General features: G+C 44.3%; 1 protein-coding gene across 1 annotated transcript in view; it reads right to left on the bottom strand.

Moving 5' to 3' along the window:
- Positions 1-19,460: 19,460 nt before the first annotated feature.
- TSNARE1 (t-SNARE domain containing 1) overlaps positions 19,461-24,395 on the bottom strand; it is a 448,733-nt gene continuing 443,798 nt past the window's right edge. The window contains exon 11 of the mRNA XM_053395181.1: positions 19,461-19,543. The gene's annotated coding sequence lies outside the window, so the exon portion shown is untranslated. The remainder of the gene's footprint in view (positions 19,544-24,395) is intronic.

The following is a 24,395-nucleotide window of genomic DNA, read 5'->3' as shown; positions in this document are numbered from 1 at the left end:
AGCCCTCCCTCTTGTTTGTCTGCTGTATTCCACTCTTTTCACTCTCTGTTACTTTCAGAACTGTCTGGCTGCATTCCTGAGAATGGCTTGAGTGAGGAGGGGCGAGCGCTAGCCAGCTGGCTCTAGTCTGGCAAGAGGAGGAGGAGGAGGAGGAGGAGGAGCACACCGTTGCCTCCACAGCGGCCGCCCCAGACTCCCCTCCCCGGGCACCGGCAGGGAGAATGATGGAGCTCCAGTCCACGCTGCTACTGCAGAGACAGCTGGCAGAGCCCAACAAAAACCCAGTGGAAGGATTTTCAGCAGGTTTAATAGATGACAATGATCTATATCGATGGGAAGTTCTTATTATTGGTCCACCAGATACACTGTATGAAGGTGGTGTCTTCAAAGCTCACCTTACTTTCCCAAAGGACTATCCACTCAGGCCGCTAAAAATGAAGTTTATCACAGAAATATGGCATCCAAATGTTGATAAAAATGGTGATGTCTGTATTTCCATCCTTCATGAGCCTGGTGAAGACAAATATGGCTGTGAGAAACCTGAAGAATGCTGTCTTCCCATCCATACTGTGGAAACCATAATGATTAGTGTAATTTCTATGCTAGCAGATCCCAACGGTGGCTCTCCTGCTAACGTTGATGCATTCCTGAGAGCGGCAACTCCCTCTCATTCTCATCGGCTGAAGGAGTCATATTTCTGCTGATCTCTTGTTCCTCTCCCTCTCCTTGGAATGTCTCACTGCCTGGCAGCTCAAGTTCTTCTCTATTGCCTGTCAGAAATGGAACGACTCTGACACAGTGGCCAAGCAGATGCCTGTGAGAAACCCACAAGCAGGATTTGAGCACAGGAATCCCTTCCCATAGTTTTCAGTAACTGGCATTCATAAGCATTAGTGACCTTGACCATGGAAACAGAGCTCAGCCATCATGGCTAGTAGCCATTGATAGGATTAATGTTTTACTATGTTTTTATAAGTGCTGGAAGCCTTCCAGAGTGGCTGGGGCAATCCAGTCAGATGGTCGGTGTACAAATATATTATTATTATTATTATTATTATTATTATTATTATTATGGATTTGCCTTTTCCTTTGAAGCCATCCAAGTTGATGGCCATCACTGCCTCCTTTGGGAGTGAACTCCGTAGTCTAACTTTGTAGGGTGTGAAGAAGGGCTTTGTTTTATCTGTTTGGAATATGCCTAGTTGATTGCATTCGTTCCCTTTTTAAGTTGTTAGTTTTCCCAGTGGGGGAGGAGCCAGAACTGGGGGTTCAGGGTGTAGGGAGCAAAGGCAGAGAGAAACACATAGCATCAAGAGAAAGTAGAAAATTCCACCTTTTTTTTTTTTTTTTATAATATTTTTTATTACGTTTCTTTCCAAATTTTATACATTACAAACAAATAAGGAGTTTACAAGAAACCATTTTTTTTTTTTTTAACAAAAATCCCAACTTGGACTTCCCCACCCCTTCCGATTCTGCGTTCTTTATATTAACAATGTCAGCAATTTGTTACCTTATGTCATACCTTATTGTAACTTTTACATGTTATGTATCTATATTCAATGTATTATGTCACAATTTTTATACCTTTAAAATAAACGTAACATGTTCAATTTCATATTATCTCCTTTTCTCTTTTATCACTTAGTTTACTATTTACTTAATCATAATTGCTAAAGCGTATCATTTCCAAATCATGCACCGTCTTAAGATTCATACAGTTTGTAATACTTTTGCAAGTAGTCTTTAAACTTTTTCCAGTCCACCTCAATTGTTTCTACATCCAAATCTCGGATTCTGCCGGTCAGTTCAGCTATCTCCATGTAGTCCATCAACTGCATCTGCCATTCCTCCAGCGTGGGTAAATCTTGTGTCTTCCAGTTCTTTGCGATGAGTATTCTTGCTGCTGTACTAGCATACATAAACAAAGTTCTGTCCTTCTTTAACACTTTCTGGTCTACCATGCCCAACAGGAAGGCCTCTGGTTTCTTGGGAAAGGTATACCTAAATACCTTTTTCAACTCATTGTAAATCATTTCCCAGAAAGCCTTAACCTTTGGGCATGTCCACCAGAGGTGAAAGAAAGTCCCCTCTGCTTCCTTACACTTCCAACATTTATTGTCAGACAGGTGATGTATCTTAGCTAACTTGACTGGGGTCATGTACCACCGGTATATCATTTTCATAATGTTTTCCTTCAAGGCCGTACTGGCCGTGAATTTCATTCCGGTGTTCCATAACCTTTCCCAGTCTTCAAACATAATGTTGTGTCCAACATCCTGTGCCCATTTAATCATAGCAGATTTAACTGTCTCATCCTGTAAATTCCACATAAGCAGCAAGTTATACATTCTAGATAACAGCTTTGTCTTTGGTTCTAACAATTCTGTCTCTAGTTTCGACTTTTCCACCTGGAAACCAACTTTTTTGTCCATTTTGAAAACCTCTTGAATTTGAGCATAATGTAGCCAATCTCGCACCTTATTTTTTAGTTTGTCCTGGCTCTGCAACTTCCAATTGTCTCCAATTTTTTCAGTCAATTCCCAATATTTCGGCCAATAGGCCTCCATATTGGGTCTTTTTCGGGCCTTGGCCTCCACTGGTGATAGCCACCTCGGAGTTTTACTCTCTAGTAAGTCTTTATATTTCATCCAGACTGCAAAAATTGCTTTTCTGACAATGTGGCTTTTAAACAATTTATGTGCTTTAACCTTGTCGTACCATAGGTATGCGTGCCATCCAAAAGCATTATTAAAACCTTCCAGATCTAGGACATCGGTGTTTTCCAACAAAAACCAATCTTTCAGCCAGCAGAAGGCTGCAGCTTCATAATACAACCTCAAGTCCGGCAGGGCAAACCCCCCTCTTTCTTTCGAATCTGTTAATATTTTAAACTTTATTCGGGGCTTTTTGCCCTGCCAGATAAATCTAGATATATCCTTCTGCCATTTTCCAAAGCAATCCACTCTGTCCACGATCTGTAAGGTTTGAAACAAAAATAACATTTTCGGCAACACATTCATTTTTATAGCTGCAATTCTTCCCAACAAGGAAAGTTTCAATCTTGACCAAATTTCTAAATCCTTTTTAACTTCCAACCAACATTTCTCATAATTATCCTTAAATAAATTCAAATTCTTGGAGGACAAATAGATCCCAAGGTATTTCACTTTTTTAACCACATTCAGTTCTGTTTCTCTCTGAAACCCCTCTGTTTCTGTAATTGTTAAATTTTTGGTCAGAACCTTAGTTTTTTGTTTATTCAACCTAAATCCCGCCACCCGACCAAATTCAGATATAAGTTCGAGAACTCTTTTTGTACTGGATTCTGGCTCCTGCAGTGTCAAAACTAGGTCATCTGCAAAAGCTTTCAGTTTATATTGTTTCACTCCGACCTCTATCCCTTGTACCAACCGGTCCTCTCTGATCATATTCAATAGCACCTCCAGGACTGAAATAAATAACAGAGGGGATAGAGGGCACCCTTGTCGTGTCCCTTTTTCAATTTTAAATTCCTCCGTCACCACATTGTTCACTATTAATTTAGCTTTTTGTTCTGAATAGATTGCATGTAATCCATTCTCAAACCCCCGTCCCACTCCCATCCCTTCCAAGTTCTTCTTCATAAACATCCAAGATATGTTGTCAAATGCTTTCTCCGCATCAATAAAGATTAACACCGCCCTTGTGTTCCTGTTAGTCTGCAAAAGTTCTAAAATGTCAATGATGTTTCTAGTGTTCTCATATAAATGTCTACCAGGGAGAAAGCCAGCTTGGTCTTTATGAATTACTTCATTTAAGACTTTTTTAAGTCTATTTGCCAAAATGTCTGCAAATATTTTGTAATCCACATTTAGGAGTGAGATGGGACGGTAGTTTTTAAGCTGAGTCTTTTCAGATTCTGACTTAGGTATCAATGTGATGAAGGCTTCTTTCCACGTTTCTGGTGCCCTCTTCCCATCCATAATCTGGTTACATACCTCCAACAAAGGTTGTATCAAATAGTCCTTCAGAACCTTGTAATATTTGGAGGTAAGTCCATCCGGGCCTGGAGATTTGCCTAGTTGCATATTCTGAATGGCACCTTCAATTTCCTGTAAGGTTATTGTAGAGTTCAAGATTGATCTTTTATCTTGAGTTATTTTTGATAGTCCATTTATCTTTAAAAATTGATCTATCTCTGATTCTTTCTGGGGCCCCTGTGCATACAGTTCTTTGAAGTATCTGTGGAAGCACCTCCTAATTTCTTCTGGTTTCTGTACGATCCTTCCATCAATCTCTAGATTTGTTATCGTGTTTAGCTTTTGTCTTTTTTTCAGCTGCCAAGCTAGCAGCTTTCCACATTTATTTGCTGATTCAAAAGATCTTTGCTTCATCTGTTTTATTTTCCATTCAATCTCCTGATTAATCAATTTTGAGTATTCTGCTTGGTAGAATTTAATTTCTCTCAGCACCTCCTTGGACTTTGGTTTGGTTCTCAGTTTTTTTTCTCCTTGGTGTATTTTCTCCAATATTTTGTCCTTCTTTCCGTTCCAGAGTTTTTTCTTGATTGAATTCTGTTGTATCAGAAACCCTCTCATAAGAGCTTTGCTTGCGTCCCAGATCGTTCTTTTTTCAACTGTAGTATTCAGATTTATCTCAAAATAGTCCTTTAATGTTTTTTGGGCCTTTTTCACAATCTCTTGATCTCTTAGTAGTGTGTCATTCATTCTCCATCTGAAGGAACCGGGTTGAGTTAATCTAAGTTCTATTTTCAAGGCGTTGTGGTCGGAGCATGTTTTTGGGCAGATTTCCACCTTTTTAGTCTTGGGTGCCAGCCCCCTGGAGGTCCAGATTTGGTCGATCCTTGACCAAGACAGGTGGGCCTCAGAGAAAAAAGTTCCTTCTTTACCTAGGGGGTTCTTTGTCCTCCATATGTCGATCAAATCCAGATTGTCAGTCAGTTCGAAAAAAGTTTTGGGCAGTCTGCCGTCTGATGTTAAGTTTTGGTTGTAAGACTTATCCATATGTGTAGACACCACTCCATTCATATCTCCCATCATTATGATGTTAGCATAATCCAGATAGTCCAGCAACGTCTCATGCAGCTTCTTGAAAAATTCTGATTTCCCGTCATTTGGGGCATAAATTCCTAATATCAATATTTTTTCTCCTTGGGTTTGAATTTCAATTGCCAAAATTCTTCCTTGTTCATCCTTAAATAGAAATTTGGGTATCAGGCTCTCCTTAGCGTAGATCACCACTCCTCTTTTCTTTACTTTGTCAGACGAAATAAATTCTTGGCCTAATCTTTTATTTACCAAAACCTTCCTGTGGAGCCTGGTCACATGGGTTTCTTGTAGGCAAATAATGTCCAATTGTTCTTTCTTCAATATGTGAAATAACCTCCTTCTTTTCTCCGGGGAATTTCCGCCATTTATATTCCAACTGAGTAGCCGCAGAGACATCCTGAACTATTCTGCTACACCTAGAGCGGTGTATCTTCTTTCTCCTCTGGTTCCGAAGGTGCAGGTATTGCTCCACCTGGGTTGGGTATAGGCCAATTAGCTGCTGCTTCTTTTTGGAGGTCTTCTCCGTGATCGTGCTGGAACTTTTGTAAGTCCTCTGGTGATCTTATTTTAACCTTCTTCTGTTTGTAAGTGAATGATAGCCCTTGTGGGAACTCCCACCTGTAAGGAATTGTGTTGAGTCTCAGCAACTTAGCCAAATCTGAGTAGGTGGCTCTCAAGTCCAATAACTGTTTAGGAATATCTCGGTAAATTTCCACCCTTTTCTCTTGTATCACAATTGAGTTTTTGAAGTGTAGGCCTAGTATTTTGTCTCTCTCCTCCCTTGATCTCAAAGCTATTAAGCAGTCTCTGGATCTATCTTTTCTTACTAATCTTCCCAACCGAAAAGCCGATACAATTTTGAAATCAATTTCTTCTTTTAAGTCCCAGAACTTTGTAAACTCTGTTGTCAAAAGTCCTTTCAAATCTTCTTGTTCAATTTCTGGGACTGCCCTTAGTCTGAGGTTGGTCTCGCGATTTTTCAATTCCACCAACGAGAGATAGGTTTGTTGGTCCCCTATCTGTTTATGAAGAGGCTTGACTTCCGCTTTAACTTCCTCGACTTCTTTTTTAGCTGATGTTGCAATTTGAACGGCTTCCCCTGCCAGTTTACGATTCTCTTCTGTTGCTCCTTGCAATTTTTCAATTGCTTGGGTATGTTGGGAAACCTGATCTGTCAATTTCTGGATCGAGGATGTTGCTTGGTCAATTTTTGTTGATTGGTTATCAATTTTTTGATTTATTGCTGACAATTGTTCCAAAACTTGTTTCAATACTGCCTCAGCTCCTCCTGCTGCCATATCTTCCTCTTCAGATTTTTCAGGCTTTTCGGTTTCTACTTTTTGTGTCGCAAGCACAGCTGAAACTGATAATCTACGTCCCTGAGTTAAAGTTGTTTGCAAAAGCTGTGCTTGCTTTTTTGCTTTCTCTTTCTCCTTAGCTTCCTTAGCTTTGGCTGCTCTTGTCTTTCCTGTGCCACTCATCAGTCAACGTTCAAGGTCAAGTGTTGTAATCCCATGGGAAAGGCAAGTCCAGAATTAAAAACAGTCTATTGAGAGAAGGTAAACAGAGAAACTTTCCCAGGCCTCTATATTCCCAATGTCCTCTAGGGGGAGTGCCACCAAAGTTTTAGTAAGAAGAAGGTAACTTTCCGCAATTAAAGTCTCTTTGTTCCAACTTTAAAAACAATTTTAAAAGCAAATTAGTTCCAGCACGCTAAAAGAAAGGTCCTGCAGAGCCCTTTTAAACATATAACAAAGTTCCAGCAAGGTGCCTGCAATTGTATCCACTTCAGCTAGGTGAGCTCAAAATTACACTATCCAGTTACAAAAGTATCTGGAAGCTTGCAACAGTTCCGCAGTTTAAACAACTTTACCCGGCCACCCGGGAATTTGGGGTTAGAGTCTTCCCTTGCCCTTGGGGTGTCCGCTCCAGGTCAATTTTATGCTGTATTTATTCTTTAAAAGTAAAATTCAAATGTGCACGAAAGTCCCGATTTAAAGCTTCAAAGCTTCCCTGTTCACAGCGCTTTCCGCTCTTTAGACCATCTGCTTTGATCTTGAAAGCAGTGTCGGAAGACGGACTTCCTCTTTCTCGTCTCCCGTTTTTAGCCAAATTTTCCGATTTGATTTGTAGAATCTTAGGTCCTTACTCACGGGTTTGATGTTTCAGCCCGATGTTTCTTGGAAGAAAGGTCAGCGCTCATCCGTGACAGCCGCGCGGCTTCGCCTCCGCAGAAAGAGCGATGAACCCACAGCACCGCTCCCCCTCCTTCACTCCGGAGCCCCTTACGGGGTTCCTTTTGTGATTTCGGGGTCGCTCCAGGTGCCCGCCGGGTCCCACGGCCACGGACTCACTCTGCCCGTGGTTTATCTTGATGGGTTGCCGCTGCGCCGTCGCGAGCAACCCTTTTCTGCGGTGCCCCTCTTCAGAGCTCGAAGAGGTCCGCCATCACGGTTTTGCGCCGCCTCCGGAAGTCCAGAAAATTCCACCTTGATACCAGGAAAATGCAGCTAACAGTCAGGTCAGAGGGGCCAGGGAGTAATTTCCTCCGGGAGGTGGCCAAGCCAGTCTTGCTAGAGGTGTTCAGAGAGAAAATTGGATTTAACGCTTTGTGAAGTCAGGGCAGAAGAACTGGAGAACACCAAGGGAGGGCCAAATAGAGAAGGCAGTGCTCAACTTTGAAATGTACGGCTCTTTCTTTTAAGCTGGGGTGTGGGAGATCAACACAAATTCAGGGTGGGGTCTCAGGGGCAATGACACAGCCAACTAGAAGGAGGTTTTTACCAACAGAGAGAATATGATGCTATAACATCAACCATACATTTAGGGCCCTGGTTGTTTGTTGCTTCAGGCATCCATTGTTACTTTGCTGCAATGGGATTTCAGGTAAAGACGTTATTGAAAATCAGGATTGAAGAAATGGGAAGAGGAGGGGCATCGTCATCTCCAAAAACAGTGACAGAAGTTTCATTGTGTAGCTCTACTTCCGAAACCTGAGGAGTGCAAGAAATCCAGGTCTGAATCAGCATTCGTGTCCAAGTATCATGTAAAGCAGTGTAGCACGATAGCAAAGAGCAGGCATAGGCAAACTCGGCCCTCCAGATGTTTTGGGACTACAACTCCCATCATCCCTAGCTAACAGGACCGGTGGCCAGGGATGATGGGAACTGTAGTCCCAAAACAGGTGGAGGGCCGAGTTTGCCTATGCCTGGCTAAGAGACAGAGTGATGGGAATCCCAAAGTTTCTGCATCAAATCCATGAGCAGCCATGAACTAACTAGTCAGCCTATGGCAAGCATTTCTTTCTATTTTCAGTCCGTTGTTTATATTATGGGGGAAACAAGGTGGGCCTACCTTATAGGATTCCTGTAAGAATAACAGGAAGACAATGGGTTGAGTTCATACTTGACCATGCTTAGAGCTGTTGTTTAGTCGTGTCCGACTCTTTGTGACCCCATGGACCAGAGCACGCCAGGCACTCCTGTCTTCCACTGCCTCCCGCAGCTTGATCAAACTCATGTTCGTAGCTTCGAGAACACTGTCCAACCATCTCGTCCTCTGTCATCCCCTTCTCCTTGAGCCTTCAATCTTTCCCAGCATCAGGGTCTTTTCCAGGGAGTCCTCTCTTCTCATAAGGTGGTCAAAGTCTTGGAGCCTCAGCTTCAGGATCTGTCCTTCCAGTGTGCACACAGGGCTGATTTCTTTAAGAATGGATAGGTTTGATCTTCTTGCAGTCCGTGGGACTCTCAAGAGTCTCCTTCAGCACCAGAATTCAAAAGCATTGATTCTTCGGCCATCAGCCTTCTTTATGGTCCAGCTCTCACTTCCATACATCACTATGTTTGAGTAGACCCATTGATTTGACTGGGGCTGTTCTAAGTGTGACTAAATCTGGATTCAACCCATAATCTGCAAAACACATTAAATGTGCTATCAAAATGTTGTGCTAATTCAGTATTTCCAGTCCTATCACTTGGAATACTCAGGTGTTGGATGCTTTGTGCGAATGCGCTGCACCCAAAGTTATGCTGCATTTTAGACCATAATGCAGAATGGCCAATGTTCCTCATAGGAGGGGAAAACCTATGGCCAACTAGGAACTGTTCCTTTGAAGGCATGGCAAGATAGATTCCACAGGAAAAGCCTAGCCACAAGATTCAGCTGTGACTTCCTCAATAATAGGCAGAGAGTAAATGTGTCCATCGACAGGCACCAGGGAAAGACACCAACACTGAAAAGACGTGCTCATTGCTACCTACCTGATCAACTTTTTCCACTGCTATGTAGGGAAAGGGGGGGGGGAGGAAGAGCAGCAGGAGGCAGCAAGTATCCCCTGAACATTAAATCTCATAAATTCTGGGATCGTTAAGAGAAGGAAGCAACCAATTAAACACACTCATTACATTTTACAATGCTGCCCCAGTCTAATTATAACCATTTTTCTTTGGGGGTCTAATTAGGTTCAAGTCAACTCGGCGGTATTGAAGGGTGTAATGAATGGACAGGAGCAGCTCAGTTCAGTACGGAGGGAGAGCATTAATATGCTCATGGCTGCTACTCCGAGAAAAGGCCAGTCCTAATTTCGTGAGTTAATGCACTTATACGATATGGATGAATTGCAGCCAGTTCCAGTGGACACACATTTTCTGGCCGGTGCAATGGCATGTTAACGGGCAGTTAGCTTAGCGTGTTCTCAAAGGTGCAGATCCTTCTTAACAATCCTAAACCATGCCTCCTCCGAAATAAATCGTATCTAACTCAGTGGGGGCTTAATCCCAGCTAAACAGAAGACGAAGAAGAAGAGTTTGGACTTGATATCCTGCCTTTCACTCCCCTTAAAGGTAAAGGGACCCCTGGCCATTAGGTCCAGTCGTGGCCGACTCTGGGGTTGTGGTGCTCATCTCGCTTTATTGGCCGAGGGAGCCGGCGTACAGCTTCCGGGTCATGTGGCCAGCATGACTAAGCCGCTTCTGGCGAACCAGAGCAGCGCATGGAAACTCCGTTTACCTTCCCGCTGGAGTGCTACCTATTTATCTACTTGCACTTTGACGTACTTTCGAACTGCTAGGTTGGCAGGAGCAGGGACCAAGCAATAAGAGCTCACCCCGTCACAGGGATTCGAACCGCCGACCTTCTGATTGGCAAGTCCTAGGCTCTGTAGTTTAACCCACAGCGCCACCCACTTTATCACTACCCGAAGGAGTCTCAAAGTGGCTAACATTCTCCTTTCCCTTCCTCCCCACAACAAACATTCTGGGAGGTGAGTGAGGCTGAGAGACTTCAAAGAAGGTCACCCAGCAGCTCCATGTGGAGGAGCAGGGAAGCGAACCCGGTTCACCAGATTACGAGTCCACCGCTCTTAACCACTACACCACGCTGGCACCACAGGGCTAGGATTCCAAGCTCTACAGGAAGCCGGTGTAAATTAGACCAGCATAATTTACACGAGGGTAAATTGCCCCTATTCCAAACTCTGTTAGGATTCTATGCCTGCATGACATTTATTGCATTCATTTTAATGGTCAAGGCTGGTGCACCCATGAAGCTGGCTGAGGCAATCATCTCAGGGCAACAGCTGGGAGAGGAGGAAGAACCGGCCACCACTCGCTGCTTCCTGCACATGTTGGCCTCACCATCATCATCTGCAGCCCCCTTTTGCCAACTTCTCCCCTTTGGATTTCTTTTCCTCCTCCACCTTCAGTGCGCCAGGACTTCCTTGGATCACATCCAGCCACGTCAGGAGAAGGATGCAGTGGCTTCAGGGAGGAGGGAAGGGAAGGAGGTGGAAGGGTGGAAGCTGAGGAGAAAGCTGCAGAAGCTGTGGGCAGTGGAGGAGGTGATGGGGGGGGGGGAGGTCTTCAGAGGATGAAGAGCTGTGGTGGGCAAAGTTTCCTCTTTGTCCCAAGCAGCAAAACATGCTGGGCCAGCCCTGATAATGCTAGATTTGTCCCAATTTTAAATGTTCATTTTAGACTGCTGTACCCAAAAAATTGATGCTTTTGAATTCTGGTGCTGGAGGAGACTCTTGAGAGTCCCATGGACTGCAAGAAGATCAAACCGATCCATTCTTAAGGAAATCAGCCCTGAGTGCTCACTGGAAGGACAGATCCTGAAGCTGTGGCTCCAATACTTTGGCCACCTTATGAGAAGAGAAGACTCCCTGGAAAAGACCCTGATGTTGGGAAAGATGGAGGGCACAAGGAGAAGGGGACAACAGAGGACAAGATGGTTGGACAGTGTTCTCGAAGATACCAGCATGAGTTTGACCAAGCTGTGGGAGGCAGTGGAAGACAGGAGTGCCTGGCGTGCTCTGGTCCATGGGGTCATAAAGAGTCGGACACGACTAAACAACTGAACAACAACAACAACCTACATGCCACCTTCCATTAGGGAAGCCATTTGCAGAGCATCACGAACACCCCACCACCACCCTCTTAAATAAGCAGTATTCACAGTGCACATTGTGAACCATCAGCCACGGCAGCAAAGCAACACGGAAGAAGAAAACCTTTATATAGGACTCAGTGAAAAATGCAGTTATCCAGCTGGGGAATATGAGAAGACAAGAACTCATTATGTCAACTTGTCAATCTACCATTGAAAGGGGCTGGGCATGTGTGCAGTCCTCCAATGGTTTTGGATTATTTAGTGTAACACTAACAGAACACGTGGCAACCTACTTTTATATATCTAGCTGCATACTTCATGGTGCTGATTGCTCTGGCCCCAATGGTTGAGGCAGAGATCATAAGGAGGAACCTGCTGGATCAAACCAATAACCCATCAGGTCCAGCATCCCGTCTTCACAGTGGTCAACCAGATGATTGTGGGAAACCCTCAAGCAGGAACTGGGCGCATGATCCCTCTCCCCTCCTGGGACTTCCAGCAACTGATATGCAGAAGGATTACTGCTTCCTGTTAGGATTCTTGCTCCGTGCTTGCAGTCATGGTGGAGGCAGAACATAGTCATTATGGCTAGTACCTAATGATTACCTTGAAGAATTGTTGTTGTTGTTTAGTCATTTAGTCATGTCCAACTCTTCGTGACCCCATGGACCAGAGCATGCCAGGCACTCCTGTCTTCCACTGCCTCCTGCAGTTTGGTCAAACTCATGCTGGTAGCTTTGAGAACACTGTCCCACCATCTCATCCTCTGTCGTCCCCTTCTCCTTATGCCCTCAATCTTTCCCAACATCAAGGGGAACATCCAGGGAGTCGTCTCTTCTCATGAGGTGGCCAAAGTCTTGGAGCCTCAGCTTCAGAATCTGTCCTTCCAGTGAGCACTCAGGGCTGATTTCCTTAAGAATGGAGAGGTTTGACCTTCTTGCAGTTCATGGGACTCTCAAGAGTCTCCTTCAGCACCATAATTTGAAAGCATCCATTCTTCAGCAATCAGCCTTCTTTATGGTCCAGCTCTCACTTCCACACATCACTACTGGGAAAACCATAGCTTTAACTATACGGACCTTTGTTGTATCAAAATTAGATAATACTATTATCAAGAATTAGATAATATTAGATAATTGTTATAACAGCTAAGGAGAATGATTGACATAGAGACTGTTTCAGGAGCAGAGCAATCAAGTGCCAGCTGGTTCCCCGCCAATCAGGCTCATGAACTGGACGTTGCAGAACCACTATGTGAAAACATTAATTGCCTTTGTCTGGCTTCAATCTATTCACAATCAACATCAATGGGAAACCCTGAGCTTTAATATAATGAGAGTGGGTGAAAATGTTTCTATTAACAGCATTCTATTATAGTGAAACTTGGGGTGCCCACTGATAGTTATATATCTATCTATCTCCGTTTCCATGAGAGCTGGACCATAAAGAAGGCTGATGAAGGAAAGGAAAGATGGAAAGGAAAGAAGGAAAGATGGAGGTCACAAGGAGAAGGGGACGACAGAGGACGAGATGGTGGGACAGTGTTCTCCAAGCTACCAGCATGAGTTTGACCAAACTGTGGGAGGCAGTGGAAGACTGGAGTGCCTGGCGTGCTCTGGTCCATGGGGTCACAAAGAGTCGGACATGACTAAATGAGAAAACAACAATCTCCATTTCCCATTTTCCCAATTTTAAGTTCAGTTATCCACATTTCCACATCAAGAAGAAGGAGGAGGAGGAGGAGGAGTCATCCTCAGGAAAAATTAATCAGCAAATTTCTCCTAAAAATGCACATGCTCCTATGGAATATTGTCTAAGGTATCCTTTTTTTTGCAAAACATTTTCTCTTAATATAATGTATTTTAATGCTATTTTCACAAACGTGGATTTTTATGCAATGTTGATCTTAGAATATGCAATTTTGTGCACATTGCTTAGCTGGGAAACTTCACTGCAAAATTCAGAGAAGTGCAAATTTTGAAGGATGCCTGTGTTTTGGTTTGCACACCAATTTTTAAAGGTGGGTTCATCTTTAAATGTGAGCTGATTCAAATTTCTCACATGTTCCTGGAGCCAACCCCCTCCTTAACAGAAAAAAAAGAACTGACCATGTGTTATATTCGTGCAGGGGAAAGGGGAAGGAGCAGAGGCTGAATATGGAAGTACGGAGCCGTATTGCCAAGCTCCCCACTCACAGCATGAGCTGCACTCTGATGGGGATGGGGAGACAACAGAGCATAAAATCTGAGTGGGGTGGGTGGGAAAAATAAGTGAGAACACCAGAAAAGGAGAAGTTTTATGTGTGTGTGTGGAGGGGACTTTTAAGACACTTACACATCCCACCAGAAAAGCACAGCCCATTCAGAACTGACTGCTTAATAGTAACAAAATTCTGAATGTGAGCTGGGGAATCAATCAGGCAGAACATAATAGAGTATTCTGCAAGAGACTCAGGCTGGCTTGCTAGAATGTTGAACGAAAACTCCACTTTGGGTGCATAGTCTCATTTCTGCATTGATTAAATTAGATGCACATCTACTACATTCAAGTTTCCTACAAATTCTGAACTGAGCCCTCTCCTAGACTTAAGAAGAGTTTGGATTTGATATCCTGCTTTATCACTACCCTAAGGAGTCTCAAAGCAGCTAACATTCTCCTTTCCCTTCCTCCCCCACAACAAACACTCTGTGAGGTGAGTGGGGCTGAGAGACTTCAGAGAAGGTCACCCAGCAGCTCCATGTGGAGGAGCAGGGAAGCGAACCCGGTTCACCAGATTACGAGACCACCGCTCTGAACCACTACACCACATTCGCTCGCTGTTAACACAACATTCTCTGATCTCTCCTGAAATTCAGCGTGAGTCATCTCATAGAATCATAGAGTTGGAAGGGACCCTGAGGGTCCCCTCGTCCAACCCCCTGCAAGCAGGAAACTCAGTTAAAGCATCCATGACAGGTGGTCATCCAACCTCTACTTAAGAACTTCCACGGAAGAAGACTCCACCACCTCCTGAGGGCGTCCGTTCCACTGTTGAACAGTTCTTACCATTAGTAAGGCAAGGTGAGGCTTCTGCCTTGAGCGGTGGAAGCCCAGGACACACCACCCACCTCACCTCCTTCACCCACCCTGCTGTCTCCAGCAGCAGCAGAGAAGCAGCACCAGAAATAACAGCTCCTGGTGAGATATTGTTGAAATCTCAGGAGAACTCTGGATCTCTGGATCTCATGGAGCACATCTGATCTCTGGAGAGTTTGGTGAGATCTCATCTGTCAGGGACTGGACTGAACAGGAGGGCTGGGAAGCGTCCCCTCGGTCTGCTCGGCTCCTCTCTGAAGACGAAGGGGAGTGGGAAGGTTCACCCTCCTTGTCTCCAGCAGTTTCAAGAGGAGAAGGAGACAGGGCTGAATTACAGCTGAATGAATTGCCTTGTTATGAGATAGCGGAGGAGGAAGGGGGAGTGAGAGAGCAGCCAGCAGAGACCTCCCTGGAGAATCTGAGAGATCCTCCTTCTCCAAGGGCTCATCCATCACTCCGCATTCAAGAACAGAGAATGCAGATAAGTGTGACTCCTGTGACTTCCTGTAGGGACTCAGGATGTTGTTGGGGACAGGAGAGGAGGGACTCAGAGTAGGCAACATCACCTTTACGTGGAGACATGGATTCTTTGTCTTGCACTCAGATGACTGAATAAAAACCATAAATACGAACTTGCTTGTTCTTCTTGCCATTGATGCTACCGGGGGAGGAGAGGATCCTCCATGCCTGACATCACCAGAAACTGTCGCCTGTGTTTTGCGATTGTCACTACACAACACAGACAAGAGAGGTGCTGCGTGGCAATGGGGGGGGTGGCACATTCCCCTTTTGCCTCAGGTGGTGAAATAGGACCCAACACTTTGCCCACACCAACACACCATGTGCCCTTAAAGAGTTTCCGCTGATTTAAACCCTAAACTTGACAGAAGTCAACCAGGCTTTGATAAGATCATCCAATCATCATACGCTGATGGTGCCTCTACCCAATTTTGCCAAGATTTCATTCTCTCTTTTTTCTTGTGTTGTGCAAGCTCAAGGAATGTCCTTAGTAGCTCCCCCAAACTGAAGCATTTTAAAATCTCTTCTTTTGTGTATTTCTCATTATTCAATCTATCCAGAGGCTCCCTACAGAGCTCTGAGCTGGGCAAAATGCCCACCAACCCTTGCCAGCTCTTGGGGGAAACTGGGCACAACAGACTGCAGAGCAGAGATATTTTAAGGAAGGAGAAGCGGTGCCAACTTGTATTTTCCACAAACGAGTTCGAGCATCATCAGGGTAAACAGCAGTTCAATGGCACTGCTGAGTTAATTTGTCAGACAAATTAGCAGATGAATGCACCCTTGTCATGTGCAAATCAATACTTAAGCAATAATAGAGTTAATAAAGTACTGTTCAACAAGCTCGCTAAATACTGGCTCATATCATTTCCTATCAAGAAAGCCCCAATCCAGGTGCATAGACAGGAAGTCCAGATTTGTGTTTAACTGCCTAGACAGGAAGTGATGTCAGTCATATTGATCACCATTTGACATCATGGTCATGGACAGATTCCTCTGCCAGTCTGTAAATGCCAAATCCCACAGTTAATAAATTGAAAGTGAACTGGAGGGGGACAGCTCAGTTGGTAGAGCATGAGACTCTTAATCTCAGGGTTATGGGTTGGAATCCCATGCTGGTCCAAAAGATTCTTGCATTGCAGGGCGTTGAACTAGATGACCCTTGGGGTCCTTTCCAATTCTACAATTCTCTGACGGGTACCAAAACCTCTGCACTGTGAAGAAAAATTGAGTCACTAAGTAAGACCGGGAAGAGGAACAAAGCACAAATATACTTTTGTGGGAGAACGAGGGAGTTGCATCTTGTTTACAAATTATCCAGAAAAAACAAGGACCAGTTCCAAAGGTTTATACTAAATGGTGTATCACTTAACAAGAACGTGTTTTACAGATGTATATTGTTATACTTTGTGGTTTGTGTAATGGAATGCAGGCTTTTGTAATGTATTTTGGGGGGCCTGTGGGGAAATTGAAAGAACAAAAAGAGAAAATATGGACAATATAGATGGCCCAACAGTCTGACTCAGTAGAAGACAGCTTTATAGCCTTCCAGAGACAAGCCAAACTAAAATTTACTTCAACAGCACATTTCTTAAAATCTTTGTTTTTGTTTTCTTAAATATTATTATTAATTGCTTTTCTCTTTAAAAATGCAAGAGGGGCTCAATGGTAGAATACATCTTTGGCATGAAGAATGTCTCCAGTTCACTCTTGGGCATCTACAGTCAACATGACTGTGAAGGCTGCAAACATCTCTTGCTTTCAGTCTTGAAAGGGTCATCAGTTTCAGGTTAGATAGATTAATGGTCCATCGTAGTATAAATAAGTTTCTTAGGTTCAAACACCCACCTGCAATGTGGAAGGCACAGCTAAATAATCCCTGGCAGACGGCTATCCAAACTTTGTTTAAAAACCTCCAACGAAGGAGTACCTGCCACCTTCTGAGGTCCTCTGTTCCACTGTTGAACAGCTCTTACCCTCAGAAAGTTCTTCCTAATGTTGAGTTGGAATATCCTCTCTTGTAATTTGGATCCATTGGTTAGGATCCTGCCTTCTGAAGCAGCAGAAAAAAGCTCATTCCATCTTCCACATGACAGCCCTTCAAAGATCTGAAGACGTCTATCACCTCCCAATCTTCTCTTCTCCATGCTACAAATGCCCAACTCCTTCAACTGTGCCTCATAAGGCTTGGCTTCCAGACCCTTGACCATCTTGGTTGCCTTCCTCTGCACATGTTCCAGGCTGTCAATATCCTTCTTAAACTCTGGTGCTCAGAACTAGATGCAGGATTCTAGGTGGTGTCTGATCTGTTGGGTTTTTTTGACTATGTGCAATTCTGTTCAGCTTCACACAGAGTCAATTAAGAGTTGGCCGAAAGCCAAGGATGACTGAGCAGAGAGGAGTAATTCTGCCTGGAGATATGGGACCTTGGATACAGCTCTACCATTGGTTGAGGTCTCACACAGGCATGGTGACTTATGACCTTACTGACTGGATAGTTTGTTGGTGTGGTGTTCTGAGTTGAACAGTGTGGTGTTCTGAGTTCTGAGAGTCGTTTGGAGTTTGTAAAGAGAGAGCTAGTTAAGAACCGTATCTGTTCTGTTCTTGTATATAGTAACTTGTAGAGTCTGCTGTAAATAATAAACATCTCTAAGTAACCAAGTTACTAGTAGCAGTGTTGTTCCTGCTTCATCCATCCTGCCTGCAACTGATTGCTTTCTGGAACTCTGTGTATGCTCTGCTAAGGTCTGGCTAAGGTCCTGCAACAGGTCAAAGTTGCAAAACACCAATATGATCAAGGGTCTGATTGTTTCACTTGGTCAGCTGCAGTTACGGATCCTGAAGAAACAGCTAGCTGCCGTGAAGGCATTTTTCCCCATTATTTGTATGCAGGGCTTAACTGCGCAAGCTGTTGGGCCATTAAGCCTTTTTTGGCATGCCTGTTCCATACAAATGAATAGCATGAAAGATTCTATTTGTTTCCATGGAGAAGAGGAACAGGTTACATTCAGAGGGGCAAGGCTTCATTTGGTGGTACATGTTAATTTGGGACGGCAGATTGTGGGGCAGAGTATTCCCATCTGCAGTCGCCAGAATCGTTGTCTTTTATAATTAAAAAAGAAGGTGACCTAAATAAGCACACCAGAAAACAGGAAAGCCATTGCGGACCCCTGGTTTTAATCTAAGGAAATGCAGAGTTTTTCGACTGATCACTTAATCAATCAATGAACCTGTCAATGATGACTGCCTCTAAAACATACAGCACCACTGGCAAAGCTTCACACTGCAAGCAGTTTCATGATCATTTCATTAATTTTCTCCCAACAAAAGGGAGCCTGGGAAAGCCAAAAGTCTTAAGTGGAAGAAGGTCAGGTGGGGAAGAAGAGGAGGAGGAGGAGGAGGAGGAGGAGTTTGGATTTGATATCCTGCTTTATCATTACCCAAAGGAGTCTCAAAGCGGCTAACATTCTCCTTTCCCTTCCTCCCCCACAACAAACACTCTGTGAGGTGAGTGGGGCTGAGAGACTTCAAAAAAGTGTGACTACCCCAAGGTCACCTAGCAGCTGCATGTGGAGGAGCGGGGAATCAAACCTGGTTCACCAGATTACGAGTCCACCACTCTTAACCACTACACCACGCTGGCTCTCACACTGGGGAGGTGTTGCATACCCCTTTCTCCTCCAGCAGTGTCTCACTTCCCAAAAAGGAGGTGAATCACACAAGGACCCAGTTTCTTCTTGCCCACGGGGAGTAAGTGGCTGAAGTGGAACAACTGAGCAACATGCAGGAAAAGAAAGAGTTAAACAGCTCCACCAGCAACTGAGCCAGATTCAAGGTGTTACTATTAGTATATATAAAGCCCTTAACAACTTGGGACCAGTTTAGTTGTGAGATTGCCTTACCCCATGCCCAGGACATTCTGGGATCAAATCAGTAACAGGGACAGTTTCTGTGAATCCAGGAAAATAGGGGCATTTGGAGGGTCTGCAGAGGATGATGGAAGGTGACATTTAAAACATCTGGAGGACACCAACATCTAGAGAAGGCTGCATTTGATCAGTGCAGGGTCTATGTTCCTCTCGCACCTCCGCAAGCAGGGTGGTTTTGAGAGTGCCACTGTCCCCTTGATCTCTGGGTTCAGATCAGAATTCAGGATCTGTGCTGCGACATTTCTGCCAGTACAGTACACCTCTTCCCCACCCACCAAAATGAATCAGAGTGTCAAGAGTTCTGTGCAGAAGCTACTTTATGATGGAATGGGATTTAAAAAGCTATTAAGAACAGGGGAAATCTATATTCAGAGGTCATGCGTCAGGGCCTCAAGTGAGGGGAGCACAGTCACAATTACTAATCAGCAGAAACCACTAGATCTTCTCCTTCTTATATAATTGCAGTGTTTATTGGCTACAACACTTTTTAATGCAATATATTCACTGAAGTTGACATTGAGGCATGGCCTGAATACGCCGCGTCTTTGGCTTGTCTTCCATTGGGTGATGGGATCAGATGCCCTGTGAATGAAGAGAAAAGTTGATCAGTATTGGTGACATTTGTCAGAGAGGAAGATAGAGAGGAAGGAAGAATCTCCCGAAATGCAAATATGCCCTTCTTATTCAGGGCTTTCCTTGTGGGTAAGAGCAGAAGAAAACAAGTTTGCTCCCTCTTCCATGAGACTTCAGATATTCTTCAGATATTTGATGATGGCTATCATATCTCCTCTTCTCCAGGATAAACATACCCAACTCCCTCAACCATTCCTCATAAAGCTTGGTTTACAGGTCCTTGATCATCTTGGAATATTTCAAAAAGTAAAATTCCCGACACCCCCGAAGTTGTTGAGATATTTCTTTAGGAAACCAACACAATTGTTGCGCTTTGTTTTTTATCCAAAGTTGTTGAGGAATTTTTTTTGTTTTTTTTAGGAAGCTCTGTCCACTGCCATCTTAAAGGTAAAGGGACCCCTGACCATTAGGTTCAGTCGAGGCCAACTCTGGGGTTGCAGCACTCATCTCGCGTTATTGGCCAAGGGAGCCAGCTTCAGGGTCATGTCGCCAGCATGACTTAGCCGCTTCTGACGAACCAGAACAGTGCACGGAAATGCCGTTTACCTTCCCGCAGGAGCAGTACCTATTTATCTACTTGCACTTTGATGTGCTTTTGAACTGCTAGGTTGGCAGGAGCAGGGGCCGAGCAACGGGAGCTCACCCCATCACAGGGATTCAAATCGCCAACCTTCTGATTGGCAAGCCCTAGGCTCTGTGGTTTAACCCACAGCGCCACCCGCGTCTCTCTACTGCCGTCTTAAGAAGCGTCTAAGACATTTTAAAACATTTTAGCCAGTTGCCTGAACCCAAGAGTTGCTCCAGCAATGTCCCAGTGGCCTCCCAGTAACATTTTAGCTGTTCAGGGTGAGTCTGACCTCCGCCCCCTAGGCCAGGTGGATATGGTGATGGAGGCATGACTGGAGCATATATTGCTAAATACGTAAATAATACACTGCACCGCCCCCCCAAAAAAGTGACACCTGGTGTGGACTGCCCTCCCTGCCCCTGGGAAGGGCAGGGACTGTCACCGGGGTGCAGCCTTCCCCAGATTTTTGTTTAAAAAACCAAAAAATGGAAATAAAACCATAACAACCAAAAAAACCACCCAGGATTGTCATACGTTCTGGAAATTCCTGACATATCTTTAAATTCAAAAATACAACCCCCCCCCCAAGAAACCATTTTAGGCATCCGATTTCCTGGCATGTCTGAAATTTCCAGGATGTATGGCAAGGCAAAGGTGTGTAAAACTGGACACAGGACTCATGGGCTCTGACCAGGACTGGATTTAGGTTTGATGAGGCCCTAAGCTACTGAAGGTAATGGGGCCCTTTATGTGTCCAGCTGTCCTTTGTCAACAACAAATTGTCACTTTTTTGGTGTGTTGAATATGTGCTATATGGTAATTTATGGACCTAATAGGTATCTAAAGCCATTTGCACATGTTGCCGTGCAACCAGTCCATGCAGAACGTAGGCACCCTATATATAAAAATGAGCAAACCCGTGATATTTTAGGGAGCAGGCTAGCAGGTGGGGCCCATGACTTACATCATAGGAGCCTACACAACACAAAACACTGTTGCTGCACATAGGATTTATTTTATTTGTTTTTTATCTTAGATTTTGTAAATGTACATCTAGTTGTTGTTTTTTCTTTAATTCTTTTGGAGCCCCCAAAAGAGTGGGGCCCTAAGCTATAGCTTGTTTAGTTTATACCTAAATCTGGCACTGGGTCTGTCCAAGGCAGAATAGAGTAGTTCATGGTACTGAACAAGGAGATGTGGGGGTCTGGGTTTTAGCAGAAGCCACACATCTCCAAAAAGTTTTAGTTCCAGCTTTGTATAAGTGCATTCTCTATAGTTCTGTAACACAGCCAGCTCCAGCTCAGTTTATCTGTCTCTGAGCCATTCATTCTTTAGCCTTCAAGCATTCACTCGCAATCGACAGAGTGATGCTTATACATAAATATTTTTATTCCTCTTTCAAATCACCACTAAGACTTTACAAGGTACCTGATCCTCTTTTAGGGTTAGCTTCGAGTTCCTGCTGACAATAGGCCTTTTATTGTTTTCTATCCGTATTTTTCACTCAGTGATTCCCTTTATTCTCCTAATTGCAATTTTCCTACCCAGTGAACCTTAAGAACAGCTGCCTTTTCAGGAAGAGGAGATCAGGTTATTTTAAGGAAGCTCATTCCCTTGAAAGGGATATTGACAGAATCTGAAGGGTGCAGAAGATTGTGGGTAGGGGGACGTAGAGACCAGGAGGAAAATGAGTAAATACTGGAAGTTTAGAAAGAATAAGAGTTTTAGAGAAATAGGTTGGCAATTCTAAAATATTAGAAGGATGTCAGTGGCAAGATGAGATTTCCTAAGAAGGGCTGAACTTAATGGCACAGTCATAAGAGCATAAAAAGATCTCTGCAGGATCAGACCAAAGGCCTATCTAATCCATCGTCCTGTTTCCATAGCGACCAACCAGATGTCTATTGGAAGGTTGCACATGAGTGAGGCATCATTCTTCCCACATGTGATACACAACAACTGGTGTTCAGAGACATCTTGCCCCTGATGGTGAAGGGAGAACATAGCCTTCAAGGCTAGCAACCACCAATGTCCCTATCCTCAATGAATTTGTATGATCCTCATTCAAAACAATCCAAGATGGCGGCCATCACTGCAACTGGTTGGCCATTGTGAGAACAAGATGCTGAACTAGATGGGTCATTGGCCTAATTCAGAACGCTCTTTTTATGTTTTGACCCTTGTTTCAAATTGTTTCTGCATCATGTTTTAATGTTGCGACCTGCCCCGACTTTAGGATAAAGGGCGGGAAATAAATAAATAAAATTATTGTGAGCAAATTCTGCAGTTCTGTACCATCTTTCCTGACCAGTTGCATGCCATTCTGTTTCTTTCCATCCAGTTGCATTTTGGACACATGTTCCGGAGCACTTTTCATACAAAATGCTTCTGAATGCTTTCTAGTGCAATCATCCATATAATGCACATTTTGTATGCATCCAGTGGCGTCGCAACAAGGTGGGCCGGGGTGATGGTGCATCCCAGGTGCCATGCCTGCCTGCGTGACAAGAAGGCACCCCGTGGGGGCTCATGGCAGCAGCCACATGGGGATGATCTCGCTGCAGCCGAGAGCAGAGGATCCCAGCGCAGGCGGCAAACCGCTATGTACAGCGCATGTGCAGTGTTTCAGGCATGCGCTGTACGTAACGCCACCACACATGCACTGTACATAGTGGTTTGATGCCAGCACCGCTCAATCACCATATGGACAGCAGTGGGATCCGTCCGTCGCCGCTATAGCCGTGAACAGAGGATCCCGGCACCGTCTGTACAGCGCTGGAGCAGCACCGCCGGCAAACCTCTATGTACAGCACATGTGTGGCGTCACTACGTACGGCGCATGCACCATACGTAGCAACACCGCACATGCACCACACATAGCGGTTTTCCGCCCCGGTGCCATGACGCCTTCGTTCATCCCTGTGTGTATCTACTCCTACTTGGGTGAGGCTACCATCAAGCATAGAGGAGAAGAAAAATCAACATGGCATGGGAAACATGAAAACAACAACATGTTTGGGCTCTTTGAAGGGAATTATCAGACATCAGATTAATCCAACGCTGGCTTTTCTTCGTAGGCCTTTTGTTCATAGGTAATCCCCGGCGTCAAGATGTTTTTGAAGCAGCTTGCTTTTCTAACAACAGATATCTATCCATCTCCTTTTAAAATCCATTCTTCTCTGCTGACGTTGTGCTGGAAAGCCAATTGTGCTTTCCCTTTTCTTCTTGCCCATAAGCCTTTTTCAATCAGTGTTCTTATGAGTGGGATGTAATGTTGCAATGATAAATAGCTGGGGAGCTCCATTTTCCCTTGTTATAACTGCACATCTTGAAGGCAGTTTGAGGGAGAAAATGGTGAACAGGCACCTGCAGTTATTGTGCATGAATGAACCAAGTGCTCTGCGCACAGCAACCAGTTCCCATTTTCTAGCGATTCCTCGATTGACTCAGTGCATTTCAAACTTCCATCTTCCTCCAGGGAAAACTCCACAATGACAGGCCTCTAAAAGAGGACTTGAGTATCCCTGTAAAATGGCCAGCTGGCCACCTCTTTATCTTCCCCCATCTCCTGCTGACTGGCAGTCCTTGCAAATCACAGGACTTTCCAGGCTCCGACGATCAGCTGATTGTTGGTGCTTGCAAAGTGCTGTGCTTCCTCAGCTACACAAGAAAGTTCCTATTGGGGAATCCTCTAGTGTAGCCATTTCCAGTGGGGTTTGCTGCCAGAACTATCAATCAGCTCTACTAGCAAAGGAGTAATTGGGAGATGACTTAAATCTCCCAATTCTTCATGTGGAGACATGTCCTTATCTGCCCCACACCTCTCAGCTCATCTGACGCCAGGTGTGGGAGCTCACAAGCCAAATGTTTCTCACCCCTGCTGTGAACTTCATATGTTACTGAGGATTGAGCTCAGTCAATAGAGCATGAGACTCTTGTGATGGATCTAGACACATCAAAGAATCATTGTAAATTCACAGTGAAGAAATGGAGGCAGTCAGAGATTGTACTTTCTTGGGCTCCATGAACACTGAAGATGGTGACAGCAGTCACGAAATTAAAAGATGCCTGCTTCTTGGGAGAAAAGCAATGACAAACATAGACAGCATCTTAAAAAGCAGAGACATCACCTTACCGACAAAGGTCCGTATAGTTAAAGCTATGGTTTTCCTAGTAGTGATGTAAGGAAGTGAGAGCTGGACCATAAAGAAGGCTGATTGCTGAAGAATTGAT

Source organism: Podarcis raffonei, chromosome 7 (genome assembly GCF_027172205.1).
Source record: "Podarcis raffonei isolate rPodRaf1 chromosome 7, rPodRaf1.pri, whole genome shotgun sequence".
Lineage (NCBI taxonomy): Eukaryota > Metazoa > Chordata > Lepidosauria > Squamata > Lacertidae > Podarcis > Podarcis raffonei.
This window is presented reverse-complemented; position numbering and strand designations above follow the sequence as displayed.